At 54.6% G+C, this 14,483-nt stretch overlaps 1 long non-coding RNA gene across 1 annotated transcript in view; it reads left to right on the top strand.

Annotated features, from left to right (window-relative positions):
• Positions 1-121: 121 nt before the first annotated feature.
• The window catches only part of LOC140399573 (uncharacterized), a 489,788-nt gene continuing 475,426 nt past the window's right edge, over positions 122-14,483 (top strand). Inside the window, exon 1 of the long non-coding RNA XR_011937728.1 lies at positions 122-178. This is a non-coding gene — a long non-coding RNA (uncharacterized lncRNA). The remainder of the gene's footprint in view (positions 179-14,483) is intronic.

Genomic DNA, 14,483 nt, shown 5'->3' with positions numbered 1-14,483 from the left:
GGAGAACAAGCTGGGGGTCTGGAAGTGATAGAAGGTAACCATGGAAATGGTTCTGGAGCTCGGCAATTGATTCAGAAAATAGGGGAGGGATTTAGTGGGTGAGTAAGAGGATGGTGAAGTGATTCAGAGGATGGTGCAGGAGATCAGAGTGTGGAGGAAATGTTCAGTGGGTGCTGAGGTTTGCTTTTATTTTTCAGTAAGAAGTCTTACAACACCAGGTTAAAGTCCAACAGGTTTGTTTCGATGTCACTAGCTTTCGGAGCGCTGCTCCTTCCTCAGGTGAATGAAGTGGTATGTTCCAGAAACACATATATAGACAAATTCAAAGATGCCAAACAATGCTTGGAATGCGACCATTAGCAGGTGATTAAATCTTTACAGATCCAGATATGGGGTGATCCCAGGTTAAAGAGGTGTGAAGTTTTCCGGGAACCGTTAACGGTTTCTCGGCACCGCGAACTGTATCGATACGCCATGGAGGGGTTCAAGGCACCGTGAAGTGTTGCTGGACGCCATGGAGTGTTTCAGAACACCGTTGCGGATTTCTCGCCGTCATGGAGGCATTCAGGACACCGTTCCGCGTATCTAGAACATAGAACATACAATGCAGAAGGAGGCCACTCGGCACATCGAGTCTGCACCGATCCACGTAAGTCCTCACTCCCACCCTATCCCCTTAATCTAATAACCGCTCCTAACCTTTTTGGTCACTCGGGGCAATTTATCAAGGCCAATCCACCTACCCTGCACGTCGTTGGAATGTGGGAGGAAACCGGAGCACCCGGAGGAAACCCACGCACACACTGGGAGAACGTACAGACTCCGCACAGACAGCGACCCAGCAGGGAATCGAACCTGGGACCCTGGCGCTGTGAAGCCACAGTGCTAGCCACTTGTGCTACCGTGCTACCCATGGGCACCGTGAAGGGTTTCTTGACGCCATGGAGGGATTCAGGGCAGCGTTACGGGATTCTAGGTGTCATGGAGTCGTTCAGGACACCGGGACGGGTCTCTAGGCGCCACGGAGGGGTGCAGGGCACCGTTAAGTGTCTCTAGGCGCCATGGAGGGGCTCAGGTAACCGTGAAGTGTCTCAAGGCGCCATGGAGGGGGTGAGGTAACCGTGAAGTGTCTCTAGGCGCCATGGAGGGGTTCAGCAAACCGTGAAGGGCCTCTGGCCGCCATGGAGGGGGTCAGGACACCGTGAAGGGTCTCTAGGCGCCATGGGCGTGAGGGGGGTTGTGTTACGAACACCGTGCGGGGTTGTAAGTTACCGCAAAGGAAGAGGACTGGGAAAGGTTTTACGGGACGCAACGATATTAGCTCTGGAGGGGAAGGGGTTTTATGCGTCACAGATGGATTAAAATAGCTACAAGATATTTTGAACGGTCGGAGGGAGAAGAATAGTGGGGGGAATTTCCAGTGAGAGCAGATGGTGCTGGGAAACGTTTCAGTGGATAGGAAAGCGGTGGTGACAGTGGTCAGGGGAACTTAAATCATTTCAATGGGTGGGGAGGGAATGACCGGCTAAGGAAGATTTTCAGTGTGTTCAAAAAGGATTCGGAGAGATGGGAATGACTGTCACTGGGCGCGGAAGGCAAAGAGAGGATGGGGAGGAGATTCGGTTAGTGACAAAAGGAATCAGGAATAGGTGTAGAGGGAGGCGGTAGCGTAGTGGCATTTTCATTGGACTAGTTAACCAAAGGCTCAGAGAGCTAAAGTAATACTCTGGGGACGCAGGAGAATTCCTGCTCCACTAAGAGAAAGATTAAAACTAGAATTGGGAAGGCCAAAACAACAAGGAATGATTTCAAGAGTCACTGAACCGACTGACTGGGTCAGTTCGATCATTTGTGTGAAGAAACCGTTAGGTGATCTACAGATATGTATAGACCCCAAGGATCTCAACAACAAAATCATGAGGGAACACTATCCCATTCCAAAACGAGAGGATATCACCAGCGAGGAGGCAAATACGTCTGTTAGTAGTCCAAGACAATCTTTTTCAATTTGAGCATATCGACATTCTGTTGGTGTCATCGCACTAGATGCATATGCAACAGGAACGAAAGATGAACTGTCGTCTTTTTGCAACAGTACCGCTCCTATTCTGTCCTGACTCGCATCCTTCGAAATTGTCGTCTTCCTATTTGGATCGAAAGATGCTAATATAGGTGCCGTTGTTAATTGTGATTTTCAACTAAGCCACTCTGCTTGATGATCACTTGTCCATTCGAAAGAGCAGGATTTTTTGACCAATTTTCTGAGAGCTGTTGTTCTGATTGATACAAAAAGGTATGAATTTACCTAAGAAGTTGACAATGCCTTAAAATCGTAGAAATGCTAGACTGGGCAGGGGTTCAAAGCAGGGTGTGGAACCCGTCAGTGTAGGTGCTTCTAACAAGAATGGAAATTAGTCGGGGTTGGGTCTGTACACAGGGAATGGGAAATAGTCGGGTTGGGGCATCTCATTAGCAGGTAATTTAGTCAGTGAAGGGGCTGGCCACTGGCAGGGGAATTAGTCAGGGTAGGGGCTGTTCACTGGCAGGGGAATTAGTCAGGGTAGGGGCTGTTCACTGGCAGGGGAATTAGTCAGGGTCGGGGCTGTTCACTGGCAGGGGAATTAGTCAGGGTAGGGGCTGTTCACTGGCAGGGGAATTAGTCAGGTAGGAGCTGTTCACTGGCAGGGGAATTAGTCAGGGTAGGGGCTGTTCACTGGCAGGGGAATTAGTCAGGGTAGAGGCTGTTCACTGGCAGGGGAATTAGTCAGGGTAGGGGCTGTTCACTGGCAGGGGAATTAGTCGGGGTAGGGGCTGTTCACTCGCAGGGGAATTAGTCAGGGAAGGGGCTGTTCACTGGCAGGGGAATTAGTCAGGGTAGGGGTTGTTCACTGGCAGGGGAATTAGTCGGGGAAGGGGCTGTTCACTGGCAGGGGAATTAGTCGGGGTAGGGGCTGTTCACTCGCAGGGGAATTAGTCAGGGAAGGGGCTGTTCACTGGCAGGGGAATTAGTCAGGGTAGGGGTTGTTCACTGGCAGGGGAATTAGTCAGGGTAGGGGCTGTTCACTGGCAGGGGAATTAGTCGGGGTAGGGCCTGTGCACTGGCAGGGGAATTAGTCAGGGTAGGGGCTGTTCACTGGCAGGGGAATTAGTCAGGGTAGGGTTGTTCACTGGCAGGGGAATTAGTCTGGGTAGGGACTGTTCACTGGCAGGGGAATTAGTCAGGGAAGGGGCTGTTCACTGACAGGGGAATTAGTCAGGGTAGGGTTGTTCACTGGCAGGGGAATTAGTCAGGGTAGGGACTGTTCACTGGCAGGGGAATTAGTCAGGGTAGGGGCTGTTCACTGGCAGGGGAATTAGTCAGGGTAGGGGTTGTTCACTGGCAGGGGAATTAGTCAGGGTAGGGGCTGTTCACTGGCAGGGGAATTAGTCGGGGTAGGGGCTGTTCACTGGCAGGGGAATTAGTCAGGGTAGGGGCTGTTCACTGGCAGGGGAATTAGTCAGGGTAGGGGTTGTTCACTGGCAGGGGAATTAGTCAGGGTAGGGGCTGTTCACTGGCAGGGGAATTAGTCAGGGTAGAGGCTGTTCACTGGCAGGGGAATTAGTCAGGGTAGGGACTGTTCACTGGCAGGGGATTTAGTCAGGGTAGGGGTTGTTCACTGGCAGGGGAATTAGTCAGGGTAGGGGCTGTTCACTGGCAGGGGAATTAGTCAGGGTAGGGGCTGTTCACTGGCAGGGGAATTAGTCAGGGTAGGGGCTGTTCACTGGCAGGGGAATTAGTCAGGGTAGGGGTTGTTCACTGGCAGGGGAATTAGTCAGGGTAGGGGCTGTTCACTGGCAGGGGAATTAGTCAGGTAGGGGCTGTTCACTGGCAGGGGAATTAGTCAGGGTAGGGGCTGTTCACTGGCAGGGGAATTAGTCAGGGTAGGGGTTGTTCACTGGCAGGGGAATTAGTCAGGGTAGGGGTTGTTCACTGGCAGGGGAATTAGTCAGGGTAGAGGCTGTTCACTGGCAGGGGAATTAGTCAGGGTAGGGGCTGTTCACTGGCAGGGGAATTAGTCAGGGTAGGGGCTGTTCACTGGCAGGGAAATTAGTCAGGGTAGGGGCTATTCACTGGCAGGGGAATTAGTCAGGGTAGGGATTGTTCACTGGCAGGGGAATTAGTCAGGGTAGGGGCTGTTCACTGGCAGGGGAATTAGTCAGGGTAGGGATTGTTCACTGGCAGGGGAATTAGTCAGGGTAGGGGCTGTTCACTGGCAGGGGAATTATTCAGGGTAGGGGCTGTTCACTGGCAGGGGAATTAGTCAGGGTAGGGGCTGTTCACTGGCAGGGGAATTAGTCAGGGTAGGGGCTGTTCACTGGCAGGGGAGTTAGTCAGGGTAGGGGCTGTTCACTGGCAGGGGAATTAGTCAGGACAGGGGCTGTTCACTGGCAGGGGAATTAGTCAGGGTAGGGGCTGTTCACTGGCAGGGGAATTAGTCAGGGTAGGGGCTGTTCACTGGCAGGGGAATTAGTCAGGGAAGGGGCTGTTCACTGGCAGGGGAATTAGTCAGGGTCGGGGCTGTTCACTGGCAGGGGAATTAGTCAGGGTAGGGGCTGTTCACTGGCAGGGGAATTAGTCAGGGTAGGGGCTGTTCACTGGCAGGGGAATTAGTCAGGGTAGGGGCTGTTCACTGGCAGGGGAATTAGTCAGGGTAGGGGTTCTTCACTGGCAGGGGAATTAGTCAGGGTAGAGGCTGTTCACTGGCAGGGGAATTAGTCAGGGTAGGGGTTGTTCACTGGCAGGGGAATTAGTCAGGGTAGGGGCTGTTCACTGGCAGGGGAATTAGTCAGGGTAGGGGCTGTTCACTGGCAGGGGAATTAGTCAGGGTAGGGGTTGTTCACTGGCAGGGGAATTATTCAGGGTAGGGGCTGTTCACTGGCAGGGGAATTAGTCGGGGTAGGGGCTGTTCACTCGCAGGGGAATTAGTCAGGGTAGGGGTTGTTCACTGGCAGGGTAATTAGTCAGGGAAGGGGCTGTTCACTGGCAGGGGATTAGTCGGGGTAGGGGCTGTTCACTGGCAGGGGATTAGTCAGGGTAGGGACTGTTCACTGGCAGGGGAATTAGTCAGGGTAGGGGCTGTTCACTCGCAGGGGATTAGTCGGGGTAGGGGCTGTTCACTGGCAGGGGATTAGTCTGGGTAGGGACTGTTCACTGGCAGGGGAATTAGTCAGGGTAGGGGCTGTTCACTCGCAGGGGAATTAGTCAGGGAAGGGGCTGTTCACTGGCAGGGGAATTAGTCAGGGTAGGGGTTGTTCACTGGCAGGGGAATTAGTCAGGGAAGGGGCTGTTCACTGGCAGGGGAATTAGTCGGGGTAGGGGCTGTTCACTCGCAGGGGAATTAGTCAGGGAAGGGGCTGTTCACTCGCAGGGGAATTAGTCAGGGTAGAGGCTGTTCACTGGCAGGGGAATTAGTCAGGGTAGGGGTTGTTCACTGGCAGGGGAATTAGTCAGGGTAGGGGCTGTTCACTGGCAGGGGAATTAGTCAGGGTAGGGGCTGTTCACTGGCAGGGGAATTAGTCAGGGTAGGGGCTGTTCACTGGCAGGTGAATTAATCAGGGTAGGGGCTGTTCACTGGCAGTGGAATTAGTCAGGTTAGGGATTGATCACTGGCAGGGGAATTAGTCAGGGTAGGGGCTGTTCACTGGCAGGGGAATTAGTCAGGGTAGGGGCTGTTCACTGGCAGTGGAATTAATCAGGTTAGGGATTGATCACTGGCAGGGGAATTAGTCAGGGTAGGGGCTGTTCACTTGCAGGGGAATTAGTCAGGGTAGGGGCTGTTCACTGGCAGGGAATTAGTCAGGGTAGGGGCTGTTTACTGGCAGGGGAATTAGTCAGGGTAGGGGCTGTTCACTGGCAGGGGAATTAGTCAGGGTAGGGGCTGTTCACTGGCAGGGGAATTAGTCAGGGTAGGGGCTGTTCACTGGCAGGGGAATTAGTCAGGGTAGGGATTGTTCACTGGCAGGGGAATGAGTCAGGGTAGGGGCTGTTCACTGGCAGGGGAATTAGTCAGGGTCGGGGCTGTTCACTGGCAGGGGAATTAGTCAGGGTAGGGGCTGTTCACTGGCAGGGGAATTAGTCAGGGAAGGGGCTGTTCACCGGCAGGGGAATTAGTCAGGGTAGGGGCTGTTCACTGGCAGGGGAATTAGTCAGGGTAGGGGCTGTTCACTGGCAGGGGAATTAGTCAGGGTAGGGATTGTTCACTGGCAGGGGAATTAGTCAGGGTAGGGGCTGTTTACTGGCAGGGGAATTAGTCAGGGTAGGGGCTGTTTACTGGCAGGGGAATTAGTCAGGGTAGGGGCTGTTTACTGGCAGGGGAATTAGTCAGGGTAGGGGCTGTTCACTGGCAGGGGAATTAGTCAGGGTAGGGGCTGTTCACTGGCAGGGGAATTAGTCAGGGTAGGGGCTGTTTACTGGCAGGGGAATTAGTCAGGGTAGGGGTTGTTCACTGGCAGGGGAATTAGTCAGGGTAGGGGTTGTTCACTGGCAGGGGAATTAGTCAGGGTAGGGGCTGTTTACTGGCAGGGGAATTAGTCAGGGTAGGGGCTGTTTACTGGCAGGGGAATTAGTCAGGGAAGGGATTGTTCACTGGCAGGGGAATTAGTCAGGGTAGGGGCTGTTTACTGGCAGGGGAATTAGTCAGGGTAGGGGCTGTTTACTGGCAGGGGAATTAGTCAGGGTAGGGGCTGTTCACTGGCAGGGGAATTAGTCATGGTAGGGGCTGTTCACTGGCAGGTGAATTAATCAGGGTAGGGGCTGTTCACTGGCAGTGGAATTAGTCAGGTTAGGGATTGATCACTGGCAGGGGAATTAGTCAGGGTAGGGGCTGTTCACTGGCAGGGGAATTAGTCAGGGTCGGGGCTGTTCACTGGCAGTGGAATTAGTCAGGTTAGGGATTGATCACTGGCAGGGGAATTAGTCAGGGTAGGGGCTGTTCACTGGCAGGGGAATTAGTCAGGGTAGGGGCTGTTCACTGGCAGGGGAATTAGTCAGGGTAGGGGCTGTTCACTGGCAGTGGAATTAGTCAGGGTAGGGGCTGTTCACTGGCAGTGGAATTAGTCAGGGTAGGGGCTGTTCACTGGCAGGGGAATTAGTCAGGGTAAGGGCTGTTCACTGGCAGGGGAATTAGTCAGGGTAGGGGTTGTTCACTGGCAGGGGAATTAGTCAGGGTAGGGATTGTTCACTGACAGGGGAATTAGTCAGGGTAGGGGTTGTTCACAGGCAGGGGAATTAGTCAGGGTAGGGGCTGTTTACTGGCAGGGGAATTAGTCAGGGTAGGGGCTGTTCACTGGCAGGGGAATTAGTCAGGGTAGGGGCTGTTCACTGGCAGGGGAATTAGTCAGGGTAGGAGCTGTTCACTGGCAGGGGAATTAGTCAGGGTAGGGGTTGTTCACTGGCAGGGGAATTAGTCAGGGTAGGGGTTGTTCACTGGCAGGGGAATTAGTCAGGGTAGGGGCTGTTCACTGGCAGGGGAATTAGTCAGGGTAGGGGCTGTTCACTGGCAGGGGAATTAGTCAGGGTAGGGGTTGTTCACTGGCAGGGGAATTAGTCAGGTAGGGGCTGTTCACTGGCAGGGGAATTAGTCAGGGTAGGGGCTGTTTACTGGCAGGGGAATTAGTCAGGGTAGGGGCTGTTCACTGGCAGGGGAATTAGTCAGGGTAGGGATTGTTCACTAGCAGGGGAATTAGTCAGGGTATGAGCTGTTCACTGGCAGGGGAATTAGTCAGGGTAGGGGCTGTTCACTGGCAGGGGAATTAGTCAGGGTAGGGGTTGTTCACTGGCAGGGGAATTAGTCAGGGTAGGAGCTGTTCACTGGCAGGGGAAGTAGTCAGGTAGGGGCTGTTCACTGGCAGGGGAATTAGTCAGGGTAGGGATTGTTCACTGGCAGGGGAATTAGTCAGGGTAGCGGCTGTTCACTGGCAGGGGAATTAGTCAGGGTAGGGGCTGTTCACTGGCAGGGGAATTAGTCAGGGTAGGGGCTGTTCACTGGCAGGGGAATTAGTCAGGGTAGGGGCTGTTCACTGGCAGGGGAATTAGTCAGGGTAGGGGCTGTTCACTGGCAGGGGAATTAGTCAGGGTAGGGGCTGTTCACTGGCAGGGGAATTAGTCAGGGTAGGGGCTGTTCACTGTCAGGGGAATTAGTCAGGGTAGGGGCTGTTCACTGGCAGGGGAATTAGTCAGGGTAGGGGCTGTTCACTGGCAGGGGAATTAGTCAGGGTAGGGGCTGTTCACTGGCAGGGGAATTAGTCAGGGTAGGGGCTGTTCACTGGCAGGGAAATTAGTCAGGGTAGGGGCTGTTCACTGGCAGGGGAATTAGTCAGGGTAGGGGCTGCTCACTGGCAGGGGAATTAGTCAGAGTAGGGGCTGTTCACTGGCAGGGGAATTAGTCAGGGTAGGGGCTGTTCACGGGCAGGGGAGTTAGTCGGGGTAGGGGCTGTTCACTGGCAGGGGAATTAGTCAGGGTAGGGGCTGTTTACTGGCAGGGGAATTAGTCAGGGTAGGGGCTGTTTACTGGCAGGGGAATTAGTCAGCGTAGGGGCTGTTCACTGGCAGGGGAATTAGTCAGGGTAGGGGCTGTTCACTGGCAGTGGAATTAGTCAGGTTAGGGATTGTTCACTGGCAGGGGAATTAGTCAGGGTAGGGGCTGTTTACTGGCAGGGGAATTAGTCAGGGTAGGGGCTGTTTACTGGCAGGGGAATTAGTCAGGGTAGGGGCTGTTCACTGGCAGGGGAATTAGTCAGGGTAGGGGCTGTTTACTGGCAGGGGAATTAGTCAGGGTAGGGGCTGTTCACTGGCAGGGGAATTAGTCAGGGTAGGGGCTGTTCACTGGCAGTGGAATTAGTCAGGTTAGGGATTGATCACTGGCAGGGGAATTAGTCAGGGTAGGGGCTGTTCACTGGCAGTGGAATTAGTCAGGGTAGGGGCTGTTCACTGGCAGTGGAATTAGTCAGGGTAGGGGCTGTTCACTGGCAGGGGAATTAGTCAGGGTAAGGGCTGTTCACTGGCAGGGGAATTAGTCAGGGTAGGGGCTGTTCACTGGCAGGGGAATTAGTCAGGGAAGGGGTTGTTCACTGGCAGGGAAATTAGTCAGGGTAGGGGTTGTTCACAGGCAGGGGAATTAGTCAGGGTAGGGGCTGTTTACTGGCAGGGGAATTAGTCAGGGTAGGGGCTGTTCACTGGCAGGGGAATTAGTCAGGGTAGGGGCTGTTTACTGGCAGGGGAATTAGTCAGGGTAGGGGCTGTTCACTGGCAGGGGAATTAGTCAGGGTAGGGGCTGTTCACTGGCAGTGGAATTAGTCAGGTTAGGGATTGATCACTGGCAGGGGAATTAGTCAGGGTAGGGGCTGTTCACTGGCAGAGGAATTAGTCAGGGTAGGGGCTGTTCACTGGCAGTGGAATTAGTCAGGGTAGGGGCTGTTCACTGGCAGGGGAATTAGTCAGGGTAGGGGCTGTTCACTGGCAGGGGAATTAGTCAGGGTAGGGGCTGTTCACTGGCAGGGGAATTAGTCGGGGTAGGGGCTGTTCACTGGCAGGGGAATTAGTCAGGGTAGGGGCTGTTCACTGGCAGGGGAATTAGTCAGGGTAGGGGCTGTTCACTGGCAGGGGAATTAGTCAGGGTAGGGGCTGTTCACTGGCAGGGGAATTATTCGGGGTAGAGGCTGTTCACTGGCAGGGGAATTAGTCAGGGTAGGGGCTGTTCACTGACAGGCGAATGAGTCAGGGTAGGGGCTGTTTACTGGCAGGGGAATTAGTCAGGGTAGGGGCTGTTCACTGGCAGGGGAATTAGTCAGGGTAGGGGCTGTTCACTGGCAGGGAAATTAGTCAGGGTAGGGGCTGTTCACTGGCAGGGGAATTAGTCAGGGAAGGGGCTGTTCACTGGCAGGGGAATTAGTCGGGGTAGGGGCTGTTCACTGGCAGTGGAATTAGTCAGGGTAGGGGTTGTTCACTGGCAGGGGAATTAGTCGGGGTAGGGGCTGTTTACTGGCAGGGGAATTAGTCAGGGTAGGGGCTGTTCACTGGCAGAGGAATTAGTCAGGGTAGGGGCTGTTCACTGGCAGGGGAATTAGTCAGGGTAGGGGCTGTTCAGTGGCAGGGGAATTAGTCAGGGTAGGGGTTGTTCACTGGCAGGGGAATTAGTCAGGGTAGGGGCTGTTCACTGGCAGGGGAATTAGTCAGGGTAGGGGCTGTTTACTGGCAGGGGAATTAGTCAGGGTAGGGGCTGTTCACTGGCAGGGGAATTAGTCGGGGTAGGGGCTGTTTACTGGCAGGGGAATTAGTCAGGGTAGGGGCTGTTCACTGGCAGGGGAATTAGTCAGGGTAGGGGCTGTTCACTGGCAGGGGAATTAGTCAGGGTAGGGGCTGTTCACTGGCAGTGGAATTAGTCAGGGTAGGGGTTGTTCACTGGCAGGGGAATTAGTCAGGGTAGGGTTGTTCACTGGCAGGGGAATTAGTCAGGGTAGGGGCTGTTCACTGGCAGGGGAATTAGTCAGGGAAGGGGCTGTTCACTGGCAGGGGAATTAGTCAGGGTAGGGGCTGTTCACTGGGAGGGGAATTAGTCAGGGTAGGGGCTGTTCACTGGCAGGGGAATTAGTCAGGGTAGGGGCTGTTCACTGGCAGGGGAATTAGTCAGGGTAGGGGCTGTTCACTGGCAGGGGAATTAGTCAGGGTAGGGGCTGTTCACTGTCAGGGGAATTAGTCAGGGTAGGGGCTGTTCACTGGCAGGGGAATTAGTCAGGGTAGGGGCTGTTCACTGGCAGGGGAATTAGTCAGGGTAGGGGCTGTTCACTGGCAGGGGAATTAGTCAGGGTAGGGGCTGTTCACTGGCAGGGAAATTAGTCAGGGTAGGGGCTGTTCACTGGCAGGGGAATTAGTCAGGGTAGGGGCTGTTCACTGGCAGGGGAATTAGTCAGGGTAGGGGCTGTTCACTGGCAGGGGAATTAGTCAGGGTAGGGGCTGTTCACGGGCAGGGGAGTTAGTCGGGGTAGGGGCTGTTCACTGGCAGGGGAATTAGTCAGGGTAGGGGCTGTTTACTGGCAGGGGAATTAGTCAGGGTAGGGGCTGTTTACTGGCAGGGGAATTAGTCAGGGTAGGGGCTGTTCACTGGCAGGGGAATTAGTCAGGGTAGGGGCTGTTCACTGGCAGTGGAATTAGTCAGGGTAGGGGTTGTTCACTGGCAGGGGAATTAGTCAGGGTAGGGGCTGTTCACTGGCAGGGGAATTAGTCAGGGTAGGGGCTGTTCACTGGCAGGGGAATTAGTCAGGGTAGGGGCTGTTCACTGGCAGGGGAATTAGTCAGGGTAGGGGTTGTTCACTGGCAGGGGAATTAGTCAGGTAGGGGCTGTTCACTGGCAGGGGAATTAGTCAGGGTAGGGGCTGTTTACTGGCAGGGGAATTAGTCAGGGTAGGGGCTGTTCACTGGCAGGGGAATTAGTCAGGGTAGGGATTGTTCACTAGCAGGGGAATTAGTCAGGGTATGAGCTGTTCACTGGCAGGGGAATTAGTCAGGGTAGGGGCTGTTCACTGGCAGGGGAATTAGTCAGGGTAGGGGTTGTTCACTGGCAGGGGAATTAGTCAGGGTAGGAGCTGTTCACTGGCAGGGGAATTAGTCAGGTAGGGGCTGTTCACTGGCAGGGGAATTAGTCAGGGTAGGGATTGTTCACTGGCAGGGGAATTAGTCAGGGTAGGGGCTGTTCACTGGCAGGGGAATTAGTCAGGGTAGGGGCTGTTCACTGGCAGGGGAATTAGTCAGGGTAGGGGCTGTTCACTGGCAGGGGAATTAGTCAGGGTAGGGGCTGTTCACTGGCAGGGGAATTAGTCAGGGTAGGGGCTGTTCACTGGCAGGGGAATTAGTCAGGGTAGGGGCTGTTCACTGGCAGGGGAATTAGTCAGGGTAGGGGCTGTTCACTGTCAGGGGAATTAGTCAGGGTAGGGGCTGTTCACTGGCAGGGGAATTAGTCAGGGTAGGGGCTGTTCACTGGCAGGGGAATTAGTCAGGGTAGGGGCTGTTCACTGGCAGGGGAATTAGTCAGGGTAGGGGCTGTTCACTGGCAGGGAAATTAGTCAGGGTAGGGGCTGTTCACTGGCAGGGGAATTAGTCAGGGTAGGGGCTGCTCACTGGCAGGGGAATTAGTCAGAGTAGGGGCTGTTCACTGGCAGGGGAATTAGTCAGGGTAGGGGCTGTTCACGGGCAGGGGAGTTAGTCGGGGTAGGGGCTGTTCACTGGCAGGGGAATTAGTCAGGGTAGGGGCTGTTTACTGGCAGGGGAATTAGTCAGGGTAGGGGCTGTTTACTGGCAGGGGAATTAGTCAGGGTAGGGGCTGTTCACTGGCAGGGGAATTAGTCAGGGTAGGGGCTGTTCACTGGCAGTGGAATTAGTCAGGTTAGGGATTGTTCACTGGCAGGGGAATTAGTCAGGGTAGGGGCTGTTTACTGGCAGGGGAATTAGTCAGGGTAGGGGCTGTTTACTGGCAGGGGAATTAGTCAGGGTAGGGGCTCTTCACTGGCAGGGGAATTAGTCAGGGTAGGGGCTGTTTACTGGCAGGGGAATTAGTCAGGGTAGGGGCTGTTCACTGGCAGGGGAATTAGTCAGGGTAGGGGCTGTTCACTGGCAGTGGAATTAGTCAGGTTAGGGATTGATCACTGGCAGGGGAATTAGTCAGGGTAGGGGCTGTTCACTGGCAGTGGAATTAGTCAGGGTAGGGGCTGTTCACTGGCAGTGGAATTAGTCAGGGTAGGGGCTGTTCACTGGCAGGGGAATTAGTCAGGGTAAGGGCTGTTCACTGGCAGGGGAATTAGTCAGGGTAGGGGCTGTTCACTGGCAGGGGAATTAGTCAGGGAAGGGGTTGTTCACTGGCAGGGAAATTAGTCAGGGTAGGGGTTGTTCACAGGCAGGGGAATTAGTCAGGGTAGGGGCTGTTTACTGGCAGGGGAATTAGTCAGGGTAGGGGCTGTTCACTGGCAGGGGAATTAGTCAGGGTAGGGGCTGTTTACTGGCAGGGGAATTAGTCAGGGTAGGGGCTGTTCACTGGCAGGGGAATTAGTCAGGGTAGGGGCTGTTCACTGGCAGTGGAATTAGTCAGGTTAGGGATTGATCACTGGCAGGGGAATTAGTCAGGGTAGGGGCTGTTCACTGGCACAGGAATTAGTCAGGGTAGGGGCTGTTCACTGGCAGTGGAATTAGTCAGGGTAGGGGCTGTTCACTGGCAGGGGAATTAGTCAGGGTAGGGGCTGTTCACTGGCAGGGGAATTAGTCAGGGTAGGGGCTGTTCACTGGCAGGGGAATTAGTCGGGGTAGGGGCTGTTCACTGGCAGGGGAATTAGTCAGGGTAGGGGCTGTTCACTGGCAGGGGAATTAGTCAGGGTAGGGGCTGTTCACTGGCAGGGGAATTAGTCAGGGTAGGGGCTGTTCACTGGCAGGGGAATTATTCGGGGTAGAGGCTGTTCACTGGCAGGGGAATTAGTCAGGGTAGGGGCTGTTCACTGACAGGGGAATTAGTCAGGGTAGGGGCTGTTTACTGGCAGGGGAATTAGTCAGGGTAGGGGCTGTTCACTGGCAGGGGAATTAGTCAGGGTAGGGGCTGTTCACTGGCAGGGAAATTAGTCAGGGTAGGGGCTGTTCACTGGCAGGGGAATTAGTCAGGGAAGGGGCTGTTCACTGGCAGGGGAATTAGTCGGGGTAGGGGCTGTTCACTGGCAGTGGAATTAGTCAGGGTAGGGGTTGTTCACTGGCAGGGGAATTAGTCGGGGTAGGGGCTGTTTACTGGCAGGGGAATTAGTCAGGGTAGGGGCTGTTCACTGGCAGGGGAATTAGTCAGGGTAGGGGCTGTTCACTGGCAGGGGAATTAGTCAGGGTAGGGGCTGTTCACTGGCAGGGGAATTAGTCAGGGTAGGGGTTGTTCACTGGCAGGGGAATTAGTCAGGGTAGGGGCTGTTCACTGGCAGGGGAATTAGTCAGGGTAGGGGCTGTTTACTGGCAGGGGAATTAGTCAGGGTAGGGGCTGTTCACTGGCAGGGGAATTAGTCGGGGTAGGGGCTGTTTACTGGCAGGGGAATTAGTCAGGGTAGGGGCTGTTCACTGGCAGGGGAATTAGTCAGGGTAGGGGCTGTTCACTGGCAGGGGAATTAGTCAGGGTAGGGGCTGTTCACTGGCAGTGGAATTAGTCAGGGTAGCGGTTGTTCACTGGCAGGGGAATTAGTCAGGGTAGGGTTGTTCACTGGCAGGGGAATTAGTCAGGGTAGGGGCTGTTCACTGGCAGGGGAATTAGTCAGGGAAGGGGCTGTTCACTGGCAGGGGAATTAGTCAGGGTAGGGGCTGTTCACTGGGAGGGGAATTAGTCAGGGTAGGGGCTGTTCACTGGCAGGGGAATTAGTCAGGGTAGGGGCTGTTCACTGGCAGGGGAATTAGTCAGGGTAGGGGCTGTTCACTGGCAGGGGAATTAGTCAGGGTA

This window comes from Scyliorhinus torazame, chromosome 23, assembly GCF_047496885.1.
Source record: "Scyliorhinus torazame isolate Kashiwa2021f chromosome 23, sScyTor2.1, whole genome shotgun sequence".
Lineage (NCBI taxonomy): Eukaryota > Metazoa > Chordata > Chondrichthyes > Carcharhiniformes > Scyliorhinidae > Scyliorhinus > Scyliorhinus torazame.
Note: the sequence above shows the minus strand (reverse complement) of the source record. Positions and strands in the feature narration are given on the sequence as shown.